The sequence below is a fragment of the Schistocerca cancellata genome, chromosome 8, assembly GCF_023864275.1.
Source record: "Schistocerca cancellata isolate TAMUIC-IGC-003103 chromosome 8, iqSchCanc2.1, whole genome shotgun sequence".
In the NCBI taxonomy this organism is placed as follows: Eukaryota; Metazoa; Arthropoda; class Insecta; order Orthoptera; family Acrididae; genus Schistocerca; species Schistocerca cancellata.
In genome coordinates this window covers 527,294,742-527,314,242 of record NC_064633.1, presented here as the reverse complement: position 1 = coordinate 527,314,242, position 19,501 = coordinate 527,294,742, and the positions used below count along the sequence as shown (strand labels likewise).

The 19,501-nt window shown below is 43.5% G+C and overlaps 1 protein-coding gene across 1 annotated transcript in view; it reads left to right on the top strand.

Moving 5' to 3' along the window:
- The window catches only part of LOC126094534 (tyrosine-protein kinase Btk29A), a 366,017-nt gene that overhangs the window by 259 nt on the left and 346,257 nt on the right, over positions 1–19,501 (top strand). The gene's annotated exons all lie outside the window — the stretch shown is intronic.

Sequence of the window (19,501 nt, the reverse complement as noted above, 5' to 3'; positions counted from 1 at the left end):
CTCAAATTTGGCAGGTCGATTGTGTACAACCTAAAACGAAGGACTAAGATATTTTGGGTCAACACCCCCGCAATTTTGAGAAAATCGCCCCTAAAGGTTATGACTAGTGTAATTTTTCCTCCTAATCAGTCACTCAAAATGATTCAGAAATTTTACTTGTTAGAATGAAATCAGACGATGATTCTTCTTCTCTGCAGGCTCGTGCTTTGCGGCAGTCTGCTAATCTGTACAAATAAAATGCCTCGTAATTTTGGGAGCGTTGTATAATCAGTCGGGAAACCTCAGATCAAGCGGATATTTGGCTTTGATGAAGTTTAACCTTCCGAAGAAATAATGGAGCTCTTGGATTATTAAATGCAGGTTCGTATCCAGTCTTTCGAAGTTCCCTTCTGATTAACAACTACGCAATATATCGATGAATATCTTTAATTCTCAAATGTCAAATACACACCTTTTGTATGAAGGAGCAATATATATATATATATTTTCCTTTTTATCGTACAATTTCCTATCAGTTATCTTTTGTCATAAATCTCAATATTCAGATTACAATTCTTCAAACAAAGCTCAGGCTAATCGGCACGAAGACAATCTCGAAAGCTTTTCTTTTTTTTAACAACCCCCAGAGAGAGTACTACAAAGAATAATTATGTGCTCATGGCATAGCTATTGTATGAAACTACTTTGCGCATGGATTCTGCGAGTATGAAGATAGAAAATTAGTAAACGTCATTCAAGGGTAGAATTGTATCAGAATAATTCATCGAATATAAAGAGAGATTACACTAGCAATCGACTCAAAATTGGTGGGATCGATAGATAATTATAAACAGAGCATTTTTCATCATCAGGTATAGGGTCCGAAAACGCATACTTTTCCAGAAATCGAGGTAAAAAACTTTTACAACTGCCGCTTCTGTACCCACATGGTAAACGCTTTTCGCCGACAGCACCGATAGCTCAACGGCCAAGCTAACTGGCTGGACTCGGCGAACCCGGGTTCGAATCTCGAAGAAACCCAGCGGATGTTGTTCTTTTCGTTTGTATTTTTCCATATCTCAATTAATAGGGATAGGAGGGTTAATAAAGTAAGTATTATTATCATTCCTTATTGATTTACTTACCCTATTAACCCTCCTATCCCTATCAATTGAGATATGGAAAAATACAAACGAAAAGAATAACATCCGCTACGTTTCTTCGAGATCCGAACCCGGGTTTTCCTATTCCCAGCCAATTACCTGGGCCATTGCGCTATCGACGCTGTCGGCGAAAGGAGTTTACCGTGTGGGTACAGAGGCGGCAGTTGTAAAAGTTTCTTTTATCGATTTCCGGAAAATTTTGCGTTTGCGGACCCCATACCTAATGATGAAAGATTCTCTATTTACGATTATCTATCGATCCCTCCAATTTTGAGTCGATTTCTCGTCATAACCTTTGGGGGTGATTTTGTCAAAATTGCGGGGGTGTTGACCCAAAATATCTTAGTCCTTCGTTTTAGGTTGTACACAAGCGACCTGCCAAATATGAGCCGAATCGGTTGGCCGTGTCTGAGGCCTTCCCCTTGTCAGCAGCAAAAAATTGAAGCAAAATGTAACCAAACACAATGTCTTTTCTGATGGGGGTAAATCTCAGTTTTCGTTTTGGTGTTATTTATTGACAGCGATAGAGTTCCTAGTTTCTGTTGCGGCAACGAGCTCAAATACGCAACAGTGTCGTAATTAACTTGAAACTGATCGCAAATGATCTGCAACAAAAACAAAGGTAAACTATATTTGATCGAAAAAAGTCAGCTCTCTAAGACAATAATCAGTGTTGCAGGTCGGACACCAGAAATCAGTAGCAGTTTTCGCTAATGAAATTCAAAATAAATCGAGTATTAGTACACATACCATACTTCTCCGGCAGTAAGTTTTATTTAAGTGATGAAATAAGGAAAATTTTCTCCTCCATGGTACCTTACTACTGTGCTTTCATTATATTTCATTTGTTACCGAGATAGAACCACAATGAGTTTTGTACTCTGTGTTTAGCAGTATCATCCTTCTTTTACTCAAGTAGTGTATTGTGCTAAATGTACAACGTTCGTTCAATAAGTAATGCTCCACATTTTTTCCCAGAACGCAGCACGTCATTCTCAATGGAGAGAAGTCTTCCGAAGTAAGAGTGATATCAGGTGTGCCGCAGGGGAGTGTCGTAGGACCGTTGCTATTCACAATATACATAAATGATATTGTGGATGACATCGGAAGTTCGCTGAGGCTTTTTGCGGATGATGCTATGGAAAATTGTACTGAAATGCTGGAGGATCTGCAGCGAATTGACGCCTGGTGCAGGGAATGGCAATTGAAGCTCAGTGTAGACAAGTGTAATGTGCTGCGAATACATAGAAAGAAAGGTCCCTTATCATTTAGCTACAATATAGCAGGTCACCAACTGGAAGCAGTTAATTCTATAAATTATCTGGGAGTAGGCATTAGGAGTGATTTAAAATGGAATGATCATATAAAGTTGATCGTCGGTAAAGCAGAAGCCAGACTGAGATTCATTGGAAGAATCCTAAGGAAATGCAATCCGAAAACAAAGGAAGTAGGGTACAGTACGCTTGTTCGCCCACTGCTTGAATACTGCTCAGCAGTGTGGGATCCGTACCAGATAGGGTTGATACAAGACATAGAGAAGATCCAACGGAGAGCAGCGCGCTTCGTTACAGGATCATTTAGTAATCGCGAAAGCGTTACGGAGATGATAGATAAACTCCAGTGGAAGACTCTGCAGGAGAGACGCTCAATAGCTCGGTACGGGCTTTTGTTGAAGTTTCGAGAACATACCTTCACTGAGGAGTCAAGCAGTATATTGCTCCCTCCTACGTATATCTCGCGAAGTGACCATGAGGATAAAATCAGAGAGATTAGAGCCCACACAGAGGCATACCGACAGTCCTTTTTTCCACGAACAATACGAGACTGGAATAGAAGGGAGAACCGATAGAGGTACACAAGGTACGCTCCGCCACACACCGTCAGGTGGCTTGCGGAGTATGGATGTAGATGTAGAACATATTTGTCGTTACGAGTCAGAATTTGGCGACAATGTACATCAACATGTCTTGTCCATGTCCTATTTTTCTGCGTAGTCTCCATCACTTTCTGTGGCCGTGCACCAACGTTGTCGAAAAGCGTCTGTTCCCTGCTGGTAAAAACTCAGCTCTTGTCCAGCAGGCGTAGCCATGTTGTCACTGCACGACTGACACTCTCGTCATCTTCAAAATGGGTTCCCCGCAGCGACCCTTTCAGCGGCCCAAAGACAGGGAAGTCCGAGGGAGCCAGATCTGGACGATTCAGCTTGTCTGTGACAGGACGTCCCGAGCGTGGCTTATCATGGAGCTCTGTTTCTGCGTTTCCTGAGGCTGTAACTTTCTTTACCCATCGCCCAACTGTATTCCCACCAACTTCAGCATCGCCATAAACTGCACACAAACGTTTATAGATGTTCGCCACGGTTTCTTTTTCTGTACACAAGAATTCAATAACAGCACGCTGCTTGTAACGTGAGTCGTATGTAGACGCCGTTTTGACACTGTACGACGGCTCTGCCGTCTGCCAGAACGGTTCGAAACTTCACCGGCGCACAAAAAAATCATCAAATGTGAAGCACCAACAAGGACATTTGTCTATGTATATTAACGGCTTTTCAAAAAAACGTGGGGCGGTACTTATTGAACGACCCTCGTACTGTCTTAGCGATAATGAGCATGCAGTGAAGAATAGCCTCCGTGTAGATATATCACCCAAGCATGAAACTTTCACCGTATCCTCGTTTCATACGTAAAAGCCTGTACACGCATAACTCGACTACGGTGTAATTGATACGTACATCATATACAGATGAGTGTATCTAGGGTTCGAACTTTCTTACAAATGTATAACTGTTTATAGCGCAGACATTTTACCTTCAATACGTGTGTAAAGTTGCTTATTCAAGCATGACAGACAGCTTGAAAGAAAAGAAAAGAAAATGAGAATTAAAACATCGCCTATGTTTGCTCTGATTACACCTCCATGTCCTTCATACTTTTATCTTTATGTCTGTTTGGTTTAATGATCGTGTTAAGTGTTTCAACCAGTTGGAGACAAATTAAAGCACCAGTACGTCAAAAATTTCACTTAACACCATTACGCAGCACCTGTGAACACTAATTTGTTCGAGTTAAGACATTCCAGTTTTTTTTTTTTACATGGCATACTCGTCAGTGAATATTAGATCTTAAGACCATTAGTTAATGCATAACAATTCTTTTTATTTTATCTCTACATCAACAGACTCCGCATAAAGTTTCTCTCCGATCTAGCCTTGAAGAGTGTAGCCGAAAGCACAGTTCTGTGCCGTTATTTCACTAGAAATATCCGAAAATATGTAACACTTCCTGCGCTACAGAGAGCACAATATGGCCAGAAGTGTTATGCGAGGTGACATCAGCCAATCACGACTGCAGACGGCAGCAAGTGGAGAGAACAAGGATGACCGTACTCTCTCTACACCGAGCTTTAGTTGGTACACGTTGTAACAAAACGGGTTAGTCGAACTGTTTTTACAAAATAGAATGTCTGTCGAACTAAACTCGTATACTCGTTTATTTCTTAAAATTTATTAATCACGGAATGATTTAAATTCCCCCTGTAACGTAACCAGTAAAGTGGATTTCATTCACTATTCAACTAATTTATGGACCATTTATCGTTCTTAAAACCGAAACACATCATCTCTTGTTAAAATACAAAACTCAAAATCCAGAAACTTACACCTCATTGACGTTGAATTTAGTTACTGATTAACTTTTAGCACGAATACTGATAGAGAAATCAGCAACAAACACTCAGAACTTTAGTGACATTTCACCCCACTTGAAAACAGAAACAATTGCCAAAACACCAACATAAACAATAACATACGAGTTCGCCAGCTGTCTAGTGTGTCTGCTTCACGATCAGTGGCCCTTGGCCAATCAGAAATAAGGCAGAGATTATGTAGGTTCTTACGCTTGCTGAGTTTTGATGGTTTACAATTTCCGTCACTTCCAATTTGGAATAAATTGTAGTACCCAACATTATTTATAACAGGAATTGCATTTGAAATTCAAATAAAAAGTTGTTAGTATATAATTTAGTGCCTATAAGAGTTTGCTATTTGTGTTATTCCTCGCGTAAATCTCTGGATTTAGGCGGCGTTTTGTTTCGTGGCCGGTATTCGTCGATGTCGGAATGAAGCTGATGGGTCGAGGTTATTCATCCGTCCATTTTAGGTGCTTTTCCTGCAGGTGTCATCTTCTGTTAATTACTGTCCAAAACTTGATGTAGTATTTCAATATCACTATGTACACAACGTGAACTAGTACTACCTGTACATAGTGGATCGTTTAGAGTAAATTCACAGTCCGCCCGCACAGCAGTGCCCACATGTTGAGTCGATGATCGCGCAGCACATGGAATCCCGGCAGCAGCTCCAACTCCCAGCGAGCGGTGCTTCACGACGACTTCCAGAGATAGTTGTGCGTCCATACATTGGATTCTGTGGTTCACAGATGCATTAGAAAGCAAAAAAAAATTTTCGATAAACTTCACTTTGCTGTACCGTTACAAAGTCTTTCACCAACATGGGACGTTAGTTAGTTATTTACGTGTTCCAAGATCACTTGAACGATTCTTTTATTGGAATCATGTGGAACGAGGATATGAATACGTGATCAGTGCGTTAACATTAATGAACACATTTTAGTCCTACGTATGCAAGTTTTTTTTTTTTTTCCTACCACATTTGAAGCAGAAATTCATCAGTGGAAAAGGAAGAGTTGTCCAGAAGAAATGATTTTAAGTTAGATTGAGAATTTGCTTTGCTGCCTGTCAGACATTTTATGTTATTGGGCGAATGATCAAAAATTTTTGTGCCGCATTTGGAACTCCTTTCTGAGCCACTGAAAATTTTGACAATGAGTATAAAATGTCATTTTTACGTTTAGTGTTGTAAGTATGGACATCACTGTTCTTATTAATCTGTAAGGGATTATTTATAAAGAATTTTATTTGCGAATGTGTGTACTGTGACGGCGCAGTTACAATGCCTAGTTCCTTCGAGAGGTACCTACGTGGCGTCCGTGGTGAACACCAAGTATTATTCTTGCTGCTCCCTTTTGTGCAGTCAGTACTTTCATTCTAAATGGTCAGTTACTCCAAAAATTACTCGATAAGATATTATTGAGCCGAATGGGGAAAATGTGTCACGACGTTGGAATGTTTGTTTGCAAGGCTAGCAATTGTACGAAGAGCAAAAGTAGCTGAACTTAATTGTTCGAGAAACTAAATAATATGCTTCTTCCATTTCAAGTTTTCAAAAATCTGGAGTGTTGGACCCTAATTACTGACTCCGCCTCATTTGCTACATTAATTGTTGGTATCACTATTTGTTGTACAGAACTGAATGTAGTGTTTTTTTTTCAGAATTTAGGGTGAGTTCATTTTCAGAGGAACCACTTGATAATTCTTTGGAAAATATCATTTACTAACTCTTCTTTTGCTTTTTCTCTAATAGGAGTTGTTATAACACTAGTATCGTCTGCAAAAAATACCAGTTTTGCTTGTTGAATATTAAGTGGGAAGTCATTCACATAGGCTAGCAGAAAAAAATTAGTATACTCGGAAAGACGACGTCGATTTTGTTCCGATGACGGCATATACGACGTGGGAGATAGTAGATGTACTCGTAATGGTTTCAACGTCTTCCGCCAACAGGTAGCGTAGTGGCTCGGCTGCCGCAGCACCAACTGTGTCTGCCCTTTAATAGGCAATGCTCCTGGAAGGCTAAGTGTGGTACAGACATGTGAACTAGCAGGCAACTGTGCCACAGAGATGCACTCATACTTCCTACACCAACTGGGCGTGTTTGCCCTTCAGAGTGACGGGATGGCCCTTTCGGAGAATTGCCACACAAACTGGACATGCTCCGTCATTTGTGGAACAAGACCGGTATAAGTAGTTACGTGTAGATTCACACACTCATAGACGAGCTTCTGGACGGCAGCTTAGCACAGGCACGCGCTCGGCAGCAGCAGCTGCAGGTGGAGCAGGTATCAACACCACCTGTTGCGAACCGGTTGTTAGCAGAAGGACTATGGACATCCACAGCTCTAGCTTGTGTGCCACTCAGGCCGTAGCATCGACGTGCACGTCTCGACTGGTCCCGTCAGATGATAACTTGGAAAATAAATGGTGTGAGCGTGGGGTTGATCTGTTATTCTGCGCAACGGATTAATCTGGGATGTACCCTTTACCCTGTGGCTCCTGCAAGATGCAATTTCCACCCCCACACTACTACAGAAGTCAGACAGACGCTTCTAACGTTCTAAAGAGAAATGCTTGAATAACTTTCAGCAATAAATATCTTCTGGAGTCGTCCGCTGTAAGGAAATGACACAAAAATTCACAAAATTTCTTACGTAACTAGTGGGATACTTGGGTACTGGAGTAGTGCTAGTTAGTGTAAGAAAAACATGAAACTAACGAAAGTTATTATCTATTTTGCAAAAATTCTGAGAAATCACAATGGCACTTTTAGTTATGAATTGGACAAGTTATATCCTGGTTCTTTTCGGAATGTGAAGTTACCTCTCAAGGATGGGATTCGCTAATGAAATTTCTATACAAAGTTTAAGATGGTTGTTGACTTGGCAGAATGGCTGAGAGGCGCGCCTACTCAACTTGAATAATTATCCTTTAGAATGTTGCTTGGTACGGTCGAGGCTGTCGCGTGTGAAATGCAGTGAAGTGTACTGTTGTGGAGGAAATATGGGACTCGCAATAGCTGTAGCGCACAATACCGTAAGCTACGATAATTCTTGTTCTATCTGGATTGACCTTCGCCAATCAAACTCTCCCTACGCCTTGACGAAGTAAAGGATTCCTATTCGCTCCTAGTCTAACTATTGGCGTGGTACACCGTCAGATAACCAGTCCACCGCGATGCCTCTCAAAAATTCGCTCACAGGCGTTTAACTATAACTCTGTCTGTTCACACCGCACAATAAGTGTGTCGGCCAACACAGTGAACAACGCTTAATCGCAGGGACTCAATATAGAGTAGCACTTCGATTCGCTCTCAACAGAGGTGCTCTCCCAGTGAAATACTGAGGAGAGACTTGTTCCTCGCTCCAAGAGCGACAACGGAACGGTGCCTCTCCACGCCAGACGTGAAGGGGTATATCTTTCCGTCTCTTCCATTTGTCCCTTCAGCTCAAGGCGTCAGAATTATCGTCTGCCAATCAGCATTGCTCTTCTAAAATGGGAGAATGACGTTTCGTTTAAGGCGACCAATCCGGAAACCTGTAGCATTGGTGTTTGCTGTCTCCCTGTGAAAATCTCTGAAATTGCGTGCTATGTGTAAAGAATGCGTAGGCTGGCCGCTCCCACACAATGTAGCGGAATATGCTTTTAAGCCGAACACGGGGTCGTTCCCCCCTTTCACTCGTGCCCACGCTGTCCACTACACGGGTGGTCACCGGCCGACATAGGCTGGGTCGTCCTCTGAAGGGACCGGCGTCCCATTGTGCAGTTTCTCTCCCGAACTAAAAGCTTCTGTGACCGTCGTGTCTGGAATGTATGTGTGTACGCGAGCCTCGAGTATTTCAACCACGGTGCGCTTACTTGTTAATTGCATATCGTTTACGTGAATTCATACAACATTGATTTTATCTTATCGAGTTTGGGTTCGAATGAAGCATCTTGATGTGCGGAATATGATTGTGAGGGCGGAATATGTAAGCAATGAAGGTCAGGAGACCACGACGTCTTACAATGGAATGACGGTCTGTGGTCTTCTGTGAAGAAAGCAGACGGTGCGTGCACACAATTGATGATCGTTTGCACGTACGACGTAAACCTGTCTCGTAGAGTACATTCGTCCAAGACACATTGGCCCCAACCCAGGCATCACGGTTTGGGGTGCGATAAGCTACAACTCTCGTTTACCTTCATCATTTCTGGAGAGGACGCTGACCAGCGTTCGGTACGTGCAGAATATTGTTAGACCCATTCTGTTGCCGTTCTTGCAACAGGAAGCTGAGATGTTGTTCCAAGAGGATAATGGTCAGCCCCACACATCCCACTAAACTCAACGCAGTCTGCAAGATGTGCAGCAGCCGGACGGAGTAGCCGTGCGGTTCTAGGCGCTACAGTCTGGAGCCGAGCGACCGCTACGGTTGCAGGTTCGAATCCTACCTCGGGCATGGATGTGTGTGATGTCCTTAAGTTAGGTTTAAGTAGTTCTAAGTTCTAGGCGACTGATGACCTCAGAAGTTAAGTTGCATAGTGCTCAGAGCCATTTGAACGTGCAGCAACTTCCCTGGCCAGCACGTGTGGGATGCGATGGAACGAGAAGTTAGTCGTGTGGCTCATCAAACGACGTGAACAGGTCGAACGGGCGTGGTATAACGTATACCTGGACAGTATTCGCCCCCTGTAAAATCGACTGGATGCCAGAGTCACCGCCAGCATTGCCGACCACGGACGCTACACAACGAACTAATACGGGCGTTTCAGCATGGGTCGACAGCTGGTACCTCAGAACCGCTCGTGCTACTGATCTCTAAATGTAATCATTTCACGTACTCCGTATGCGCTGTTGCAACGATAAATCTTGTGTGAATTGGAAACATTTAAAACGGTTTACTAATTTTATGGTTCAAATGCCTCTGAGCACTATGGGACTTAACCTCTGAGGTCATCAGTCCCCGAGAACTTGTTGTTGTTGTTGTTGTTGTTGTTGTAGTCTTCAGTACTGAGGCTGGTTTGATGCAGCTCTCCATGCTACTCTATCCTGTGCAAGCCTCTTCTTCTCCCAGTAACTACTGCAGCCTACATCCTTCTGAATCTGTTTAGTGTATTCATCTCTTGGTCTCCCTCTATGATTTTTACCCTCCACCCTGCCCTCCAGTACTAAAATGGTGATCCCTTGATGCCTCAGAACATGTGCTACCAACCGATCCCTTCTTCTAGTCAAGTTGTGCCACAAACTCCTCTTCTCCCCAATTCTATTCAATACCTCCTCATTAGTTATGTGGTCTGCCCATCTAATCTTCAGCATTCTTCTGTAGCACCACATTTCGATATTCTCTTCTTGTCTAAACTATTTATCGTCCATGTTTACTTCCATACATGGCTACACTCCATAGAAATACTTTCAGAAACGACTTCCTGACACTTAAATCTATACTCGATTTTAACAAATTTCTCTTCTTCAGAAACGATTTCCTTGCCATTGCCAGTCTACATTTTATATCCTCTCTACTTCGACCATCATCAGTTATTTTTCTCCCCAAATAGCAAAACTCCTGTACTACCTAAAGTGTCTCATTTCCTAATCTAATTCCCTCAGCATCAGCCGACTTAATTCGACTACATTCCATTATCCTCGTTTTGGTTTTGTTGATGTTTATCTTGTACCCTCCTTTCAAGACACTGTCCAATCCGTTCAACTGCTCTTCCAAGTCCTTTGCTGTCTCTGACAATTACAATGTCATCGGCGAACTTCAAAGTTTTTATTTCTTCTCCATGGATTTTAATTTCATTTACTGCTTGCTCAATATACAGATTGAATAGCATCGGGGAGAGGCTACAACCCTGTCTCACTCCCTTCCCAACCACTGCTTCCCTTTCATGTCCCTCGACTCTTATAACTGCCATCTGCTTTCTCTACAAATTGTAAATACCCTTTCGCTCTCTGTATTTTACCCCTGCCACCTTCAGAATTTGAAAGAGAGTATTCCAGTCAACATTGTCAAAAGCTTTCTCTAAGTCTACAAGTGCTAGAAACGTAGGTTTTCCTTTCCTTAATCGTTCTTCTAAGACAAGAACGTAGAACTACTTAAACCTAACTAACCTGAGGACATCATACACATCCATGCCCGAGGCAGGATTCGAACCTGCGACCGCGGTCGCGCGGTTCCATACTGAAGCGCCTAGAACCGCTCGGCCACACTGGCCGGCTACTAATTTTATGTCAGGCGGTTCATGTAAGGAATAGAAATAAATCCATAATTAAACATTGTGGGACTCCGTAAGAGAGTAACGCGTACCGCGAGGTCAGTTGTTGACATCACTGACTATCCGACACGGACGCTGTGTGTTGGCTGCTGCAGAAGACTGACGTGCCGGTGTGTCTCGGTGAGCCCTTCGTTCGCGCGTCGGAGCTCCACTGCCGTCGCCTGGAGCCACACACTCCCGGCCGCTACCACAGGGCTCTCTCTCGCACACTTGGCGGTGTGCGCTGCGCGAGACAAGCGACGTGACGCATTCCTCCGCGCATTTAATCACAGACGTTTAGTGGTGGATTCACATTAATTCTTTGCGCTGCTACACATTTGAAATCAAGCTAAGTAAGGGTCGCCAACCACGCTGTGATCCGGGAGGCAAAGTTAGCTCCTGACAACTCCAAAGTCAGTAATTAAAGGCCCTCTAACTGTCAAACTTATTTTAGGAAAGATGACTCTTCAACGACTGGACTCGCATACGCTCGCCTGTAACAGTTCTGTACACCATATACAGTTGGCTCTTAATAACTCCACACAACAGAACAACAATACAGTTTAATGGCAAGAAAAGAGAAAAGTCACAAAAAATATAACACTCAAATTTCTGCGCAAAAGAATGTGATTTGTTACAATAAAACCTCGCCAATTTGTACGCGTCGAATAATACACGGAGAGAAAAAAAAATAAATCGCAACACCTAGAAAGAGATTGCGACATAAAAGGAAGTTGCTAGGCTTGTTTCTACATCTGAATCCACGTTGCTTGCAGATGCTAATCCGTCGAGAATCACTTTGCTGAGCAAATAGGGACTCATATGTGAAAAGAACATAGACCGCCCAGGTGGCATGTTGACGGCTCCACTCTAGACGTTCCCTTCTGTGAAGCCGCGCCAGAGATACACATAAAGCAAGGTTTCGACAATAAAGGCTACTCTGCCGAAGTCTTCTGTGCACCGTTTCTTTTGTGTCGTCTCGTTCCCACTATAGGCCTGTACCGTTGGAAGCAAGGAGAGGACGTTGTTTGGTGGCCGGTATCCTCTTCCGGTGACACAACTGCACACCTGCACTGGGCTATACACTACTGGCCATTGAAATTGTTACACCAAGAAGAAATGCAGATGATAAACGGGTATTCATTGGACAAATATATTATACGAGAACTGACATGTGATTACATTTTCACACCATTTGGGTGCGTAGATCCTGAGAAATCAGTACCCAGAACCACCACCTCTGGCCGTAATAACGGCCTTGATATGCCTGGGCATTGAGTCAGAGCTTGGATGGCGTGTACAGGTACAGCTGCCCTTGCACCTTCAACACAATACCACAGTTCATCAAGAGTAGTGACTGGCGTATTGTGACGAGCCAGTTGCTCGGCCACCATTGACCAGACCTTTTCAATTGATGAGAGATCTGGAGAATGTGCTGGCCAGGGCAGCAGTCGAACACTTTCTGTATCCAGAAAGGCCCGTACAGGACCTGCAACATGCGATCGTGCATTATCCTGCTGAAATGTAGGGTATCATAGGGATCGAATGAAGGGTAGAGCCACGGGTCGTAACACATCTGAAATATAACGTCCACTGTTCAAAGTGCCGTCAATGCGAACAAGAGGTGACCAAGACGTGTAACCCCATGCCATCATGCCGGGTGATACGCCAGTATGGCGATGACGAATACACGCGTGCAGTGTGCGTTCACCGCGTTGTCACCGAACACGGATGCGACCATCATGATGCTGTAAGCAGAACGTGGATTCATAAAAAAATGGCGTTTTGCCATTCGTGCACCCAGGTTCGTCGTTGAGTACACCATCGCAGGTGCTACTGTCTGTGAGGCAGCGTCAAGGGTAACCGCAGCCATGGTCTCCGAGCTGATAGTCCATGCTGCTGCAAACGTCGTCGAACTGTTCGTGCAGATGGTTGTTGTCTTGCAAACGTCCCCATCTGTTGACTCAGGGATCGAGACGTGGCTGCACGATCAGTTACAGCCATGCGGATAAGATGCCTGTCATCCCAACTGCTAGTGATATGAGGCCGTTGGGATCCAGCACGGCGTTCCGTATTACCCTCCTGAACCCACCGATTCCATATTCTGCTAACAGTCATTGGATCTCGACCAACGCTAGCAGCAATGTCGGAAACGTGATGGCACGCATTTCTCCTCCTCACACGAGGAACAACAACGTTTCACCAGGCAACGCCGGTCAACTTCTGTTTGGGTATGATAAATCGGTTGGAAACTTTCCTCATGTCAGCACGTTGTAGGTGTCGCCACCGGCGCCAACCTTGTGTGAATGCTCCGAAAAGTTAATCATTTGCATGCCACAGCATCTTCTTCCTGTCGGTTAAATTTCGCATCTGTAGCACGTCATCTTCGTGGTGTAGTAATTTTAATGGCCGGTAGTGTATATTCATAGGAATAAGCAATTACGAGGGTCATTCAATAATTAAAGAGACAAATTGGTCCGGAGAAAAAAAACGTTTATTTTTACAAAACAACACTTTTTCTACTTTTCAACATTTTTGGTCATCAGTCTACTGACTAGTTTGATCCGGCCCGCCACGAGTTCCTTTCCTGTCCTATCCTCTTCATCTCAGAGTAGCACTTGCAACCTACGTCCTCAATTATTTGCTTGACGTATTCCAATCTCTGTCTTCCTCTACAGTTTTTGCCCTCTACAACTCCCTCTAGTACTATGGAAGTCATTCCCTCATGTCTTAGCAGATGTCCTATCATTCTGTCCCTTCTCCTTATCAGTGTTTTCCACATATTCCTTTCCTCTCCGATTCTGCGTAGAACCCCCTCATTCCTTACCTTATCAGTCCACCTAATTTTCAACATTCGTCTATAGCACCACATCTCAAATGCTTCGATTCTCTTCTGTTCCGGTTTTCCCACAGTCCATGTTTCACTACCATACATTGCTGTACTCCAGACGTACATCCTCAGAAATTTCTTCCTCAAATTAAGGCCGGTATTTGATATTAGTAGACTGCTCTTGGCCAGAAATGCCTTTTTTGCCATAGCGAGTCTGCTTTTGATGTCCTCCTTGCTCCGTCCGTCATTGGTTATTTTACTGCCTAGGTAGCAGAATTCTTTAACTTCATTGACTTCGTGACCATCAATCCTGATGTTAAGTTTCTCGCTGTTCTCATTTCTACTACTTCTCATTACCTTCGTCTTTCTCCGATTTACTCTCAAACCATACTGTGTACTCATTAGACTGTTCATTCCGTTCAGCAGATCATTTAATTCTTCTTCACTTTCACTCAGGATAGCAATGTCATCAGCGAATCGTATCATTGATATCCTTTCACCTTGTACAGGGCTATTACAAATGATTGAAGCGATTTCATAAATTCACTGTAGCTCCATTCATTGATATATGGTCACGACACACTACAGATACGTAGAAAAACTCATAAAGTTTTGTTCGGCTGAAGCCGCACTTCAGGTTTCTGCCGCCTGAGCGCTGGAGAGCGCAGTGAGACAAAATGGCGACAGGAGCCGAGTAAGCGTATGTCGTGCTTGAAATGCACTCACATCAGTCAGTCGTAACAGTGCAACGACACTTCAGGACGAAGTTCAACAAAGATCCATCAACTGCTAACTCCATTCGGCGATGGTATGCGCAGTTCAAAGTTTCTGGATGCCTCTGTAAGGGGAAATCAACGGGTCGGCCTGCAGTGAGCGAAGAAACGGTTGAACGCGTGCGGGCAAGTTTCACGCATAGTGATGTGAAAGATTCGGTGTTTAAACCTCCTCTACCAAGAAACGTGCCAGAACTGCGAGCTCGCATCAACAATGCTTTCGAACTCATTGATGGGAACATGCTGCGCCGAGTGTGGGAGGAACTTGATTATCGGCTTGATGTCTGCCGAATCACTAAAGGGGCACATATCGAACATTTGTGAATGCCTAAAAAAACTTTTTGAGTTTTTGTATGTGTGTGCGCAAAGCATTGTGAAAATATCTCAAATAATAAAGTTATCGTAGAGCTGTGAAATCGCTTCAATCATTTGTAATAACCCTGTATTTTAATTCCACTCCTGAACCTTTCTTTTATTTCCATCATCGCTTCCTCGATGTACAGATTGAAGAGTAGGGGCGAAAGGCTACAGCCTTGTCTTACGCCCTTCTTAATACGAGCACTTCGTTCTTGATCGTCCACTCTTATTATTCCCTCTTGGTTGTTGTACATATTGTATATGACCCGTCTCTCCCTATAGCTTACCCCTACTTTTTTCAGAATCTCGAACAGCTTGCACCATTTTATATTGTCGAACGCTTTTTCCAGGTCGACAAATCCTACGAAAGTGTCTTGATTTTTCTTTAGCCTTGCTTCCATTATTAGCCGTAACGTCAGAATTGCCTCTCTCGTCCCTTTACTTTTCCTAAAGCCAAACTGATCGTCACCTAGCGCATTCTCAATTTTCTTTTCCATTCTTCTGTATATTATTCTTGTAAGCAGCTTCGATGCATGAGCTGTTAAGCTGATTGTGCGATAATTCTCGCACTTGTCAGCTCTTGCCGTCTTCGGAATTGTGTGGATGATGCTTTTCTGAAAGTCAGATGGTATATCGCCAGACTCATATATTCTACACACCAACGTGAATAGTCGTTTTGTTGCCACTTCCCCCAATGATTTTAGAAATTCTGATAGAATGTTATCTATCCCTTCTGCCTTATTTGAGGGTAAGTCCTCCAAAGCTCTTTTAAATTCCGATTCTAATACTGGATCCCCTATCTCTTCTAAATCGACTCCTGTTTCTTCTTCTATCACATCAGGCAAATCTTCATCCTCATAGAGGCTTTCAATGTATTCTTTCCACCTATCTGCTCTCTCCTCTGCATTTAACAGTGGAATTCCCGTTGCACTCTTAATGTTACCACCGTTGCTTTTAATGTCACCAAAGGTTGTTTTGACTTTCCTGTATGCTGAGTCTGTCCTTCCGACAGTCATATCTTTTTCGATGTCTTCACAGTTTTCCTGCAGCCATTTCGTCTTAGCTTCCCTGCACTTCCTATTTATTTCATTCCTCAGCGACTTGTATTTCTGTATTCCTGATTTTTCCCGGAACATGTTTGTACTTCCTCCTTTCATCAATCAACTGAAGTATTACTTCTGTTACCCATGATTTCTTCGCAGCTACCTTCTTTGTACCTATGTTTTCCTTCCCAACTTCTGTGATGGCCCTTTTAGAGATGTCCATTCCTCTTCATCTGTACTGCCTACTGCGCTATTCCTTATTGCTGTATCTATAGCGTTAGAGAACTTCAAACGTATTTCGTCATTCCTTAGTACTTCCGTGTCCCACTTCTTTGCGTATTGATTCTTCCTGACTAACGTCTTGAACTTCAGCCTACTCTTCATCACTACTATATTGTGATCTGAGTCTATATCTGCTCCTGGGTACGCCTTACAATCCAGTATCTGATTTCGGAATCTCTGTCTGACCATGATGTAATCTAATTGAAATCTTCCCGTATCTCCCGGCCTTTTCCAAGTATACCTCCTCCTCTTGTGATTCTTGAACAGGGTATTCGCTATTACTAGCTGAAACTTGTTACAGAACTTAATTACTCTTTCTCCTCTTTCATTCCTTGTCCCAAGCCCATATTCTGTAACCTTTTCTTCTACTCCTTCCCCTACAACTGCATTCCAGTCGCCCATGACTATTAGATTTTCATCCCCCTTTACATACTGCATTACCCTTTCAATACCCTCGTACACTTTCTCTATCTGTTCATCTTCAGCTTGCGACGTCGGCATGTATACCTGAACTATCGTTGTCGGTGGTGGTCTGCTGTCGATTCTGATTAGAACAACCCGGTCACTGAACTGTTCACAGTAACACACCCTCTGCCCTACCTTCCTATTCATAACGAATCCTACACCTGTTATACCATTTTCTGCTGCTGTTGATATTACCCGATACTCATCTGACCAGAAATCCTTGTCTTCCTTCCACTTCACTTACCCCTACTATATCTAGATTGAGCCTTTGCATTTCCCTTTTCAGATTTTCTAGTTTCCCTACCACGTTCAAGCTTCTGACATTCCACGCCCCGACTTGTAGAACGTTATCCTTTCGTTGATCATTCAATCTTTTTCTCATGGTAACCTCCCACTTGGCAGGCCTCTCCCGGAGATCAGAATGGGGGACTATTCCGGAATCTTTTGCCAATGGAGAGATCATCATGACACTTCTTCAAATACAGGCCACATGTCCTGTGGATACACGTTACGTGTCTTTAATGCAGTGGTTTCCATTGCCTTCTGCATCCTCATGTCGTTGATCATTGCTGATTCTTCCGCCTTTAGGGGCAATTTCCCACCCCTAGGACAAGAGAGTGCCCTGAACCTCTATCCGCTCCTCCGGCCTCTTTGACAAGACCGTTGGCAGAATGAGGCTGTCTTCTTATGCCGGAAGTCTTCGGCCGCCAATGCTGATTATTTATCAAAATTTAGGCAGTGGCGAAGACGTTTTGATTATGAATCAAAGACGCTACCCCTAGACCACGGGGACCAGGTTCAACATAATGCCCTTTAACATTTATGCACTTGTTCCAACGGGCTACAACCGTTTTTATTTCGGCTGCAAAGAACTCTTTATCTTGATATTTGAACCCATTTCTCACAAACTTTTTCACGGCCTCGTTATCCTGGAACCTCTTCCCACGTAATGCCTCTATCAGTGCACCAAGCGAATGGAAATCGCTAGGTGCTAAATGAGGGCTGTAAGGGGGATGAGGCCTTACTTCCTAGCTCATTTTGTCGATGGTTTCACGGGTTAGTTGAGCAATATGAGGACGTGCGTTGTCTTACTGAAGAATCACACCTCTCCTCTGAGATCCACGATCTCGCCCCCTCATGGCTGGTTTCACCTTGTTTAAAAGCAAATCCGAGTAGTATTGGCTGTTCATTGTACGCTGCTCTTCGAGATAATTATAAAAAACTGGACCTTCAGCATCCCAAAACACCATCAACATAACTTTTCCTGCTGATGCTTGAGTTTTGAATTTCTTCTTGACAGGTGAGTTGGTGTGCTTCCACTCCATGCTTAGCCTTTTCGATTCTGGCTCATAATAATGAACCCAAATTTTATCACATGTTAAAAGTTTGTTGAGGAAATGCTCACCTTCTCTTTCATAACGTTCCTTTAACTCTGTGCACACTCTCAACCTTATTTCCTTGTGTTGCTGCGTCAGGTCTACTTCATCTTGTTACAGATAATGTTATGAACTCTACCAGTACTAACTTGGTCATTTCCACAGTCACACAACGGTCGGCACGAATAATGTCATCAACTCGACTTTCAAGTGAGGGAGTTGAAACTGCAAGTGGTCGGCCAGAACGATTTTCGTCAGTCAGTGAATCGCGACAATTTTTGAACTGCTCTATCTGTAAAACTTTGCACGATTCATACAACCTTCAGCATAAACTGTTAGACATTATAGAGGATATAGTCACTGTTTCTCGCCTTCAGCAAGTAAAAAACGAATAACAGAACGTTGTTAACTAATGAGGACGCTTCAAGCGGACTCGCGATCTTGAGATGTATTTTTGAGGTTATAAACAAAACGATGTTGATACATCAGCTGATCAGGGCTCTTCCCAATGATGCCAACTTAAAGCCATAAAAGTACCAAACTTGCCCTACTAACAGTATTTTCCCCAGAGCAATTTGCCTCTATAATTATTGAATGACCCTCGTACTTGTCTTTAAACTAGTTGTTGTGGTACAAGGTCTTCCTAAACATTCTACGTTAGCTCACTGCTGGTGAAGTGCAAGTCCGCCGTGTACACTGCTCTGGTCGCTGTGAGCTGCCTGAGACGGAGACTCTGACCGTCCCTGCAACAGGTGACTCAGCTCGTCGACTTGCTAGGTGACTGGGTGGGCACATCTGTGCGCAGCGGCGATAGGTGCTGGCGGCCAAGAGCGCGCTGCGGCGCGTTTCTTGCGAGTTTTTAGAGCCAGAACTGGTTTAGACAACTACTCTCATGTCCCAAAATAACACAGCATCTACATCTACATCCATACTCCGCAAGCCACCTGACGGTGTGTGGCGGAGGGTACCTTGAGTACCTCTATCGGTTCTCCCTTCTATTCCAGTCTCGTATTGTTCGTGGACAGAAGGATTGGCGGTATGCCTCTGTGTGGGCTCTAATCTCTCTGATTTTATCCTCATGGTCTCTTCGCGAGATATACGTAGGAGGGAGCAATATACTGCTTGACTCCTCAGTGAAGGTATGTTCTCGAAACTTCAACAAAAGCCCGTACCGAGCTACTGAGCGTCTCTCCTGCAGTCTTCCACTGGGTTTATATCTATCATCTCCGTAACGCTTTCGCGATTACAAAATGATCCTGTAACGAAGCGCGCTGCTCTCCGTTGGGTCTTCTCTATCTCTTCTATC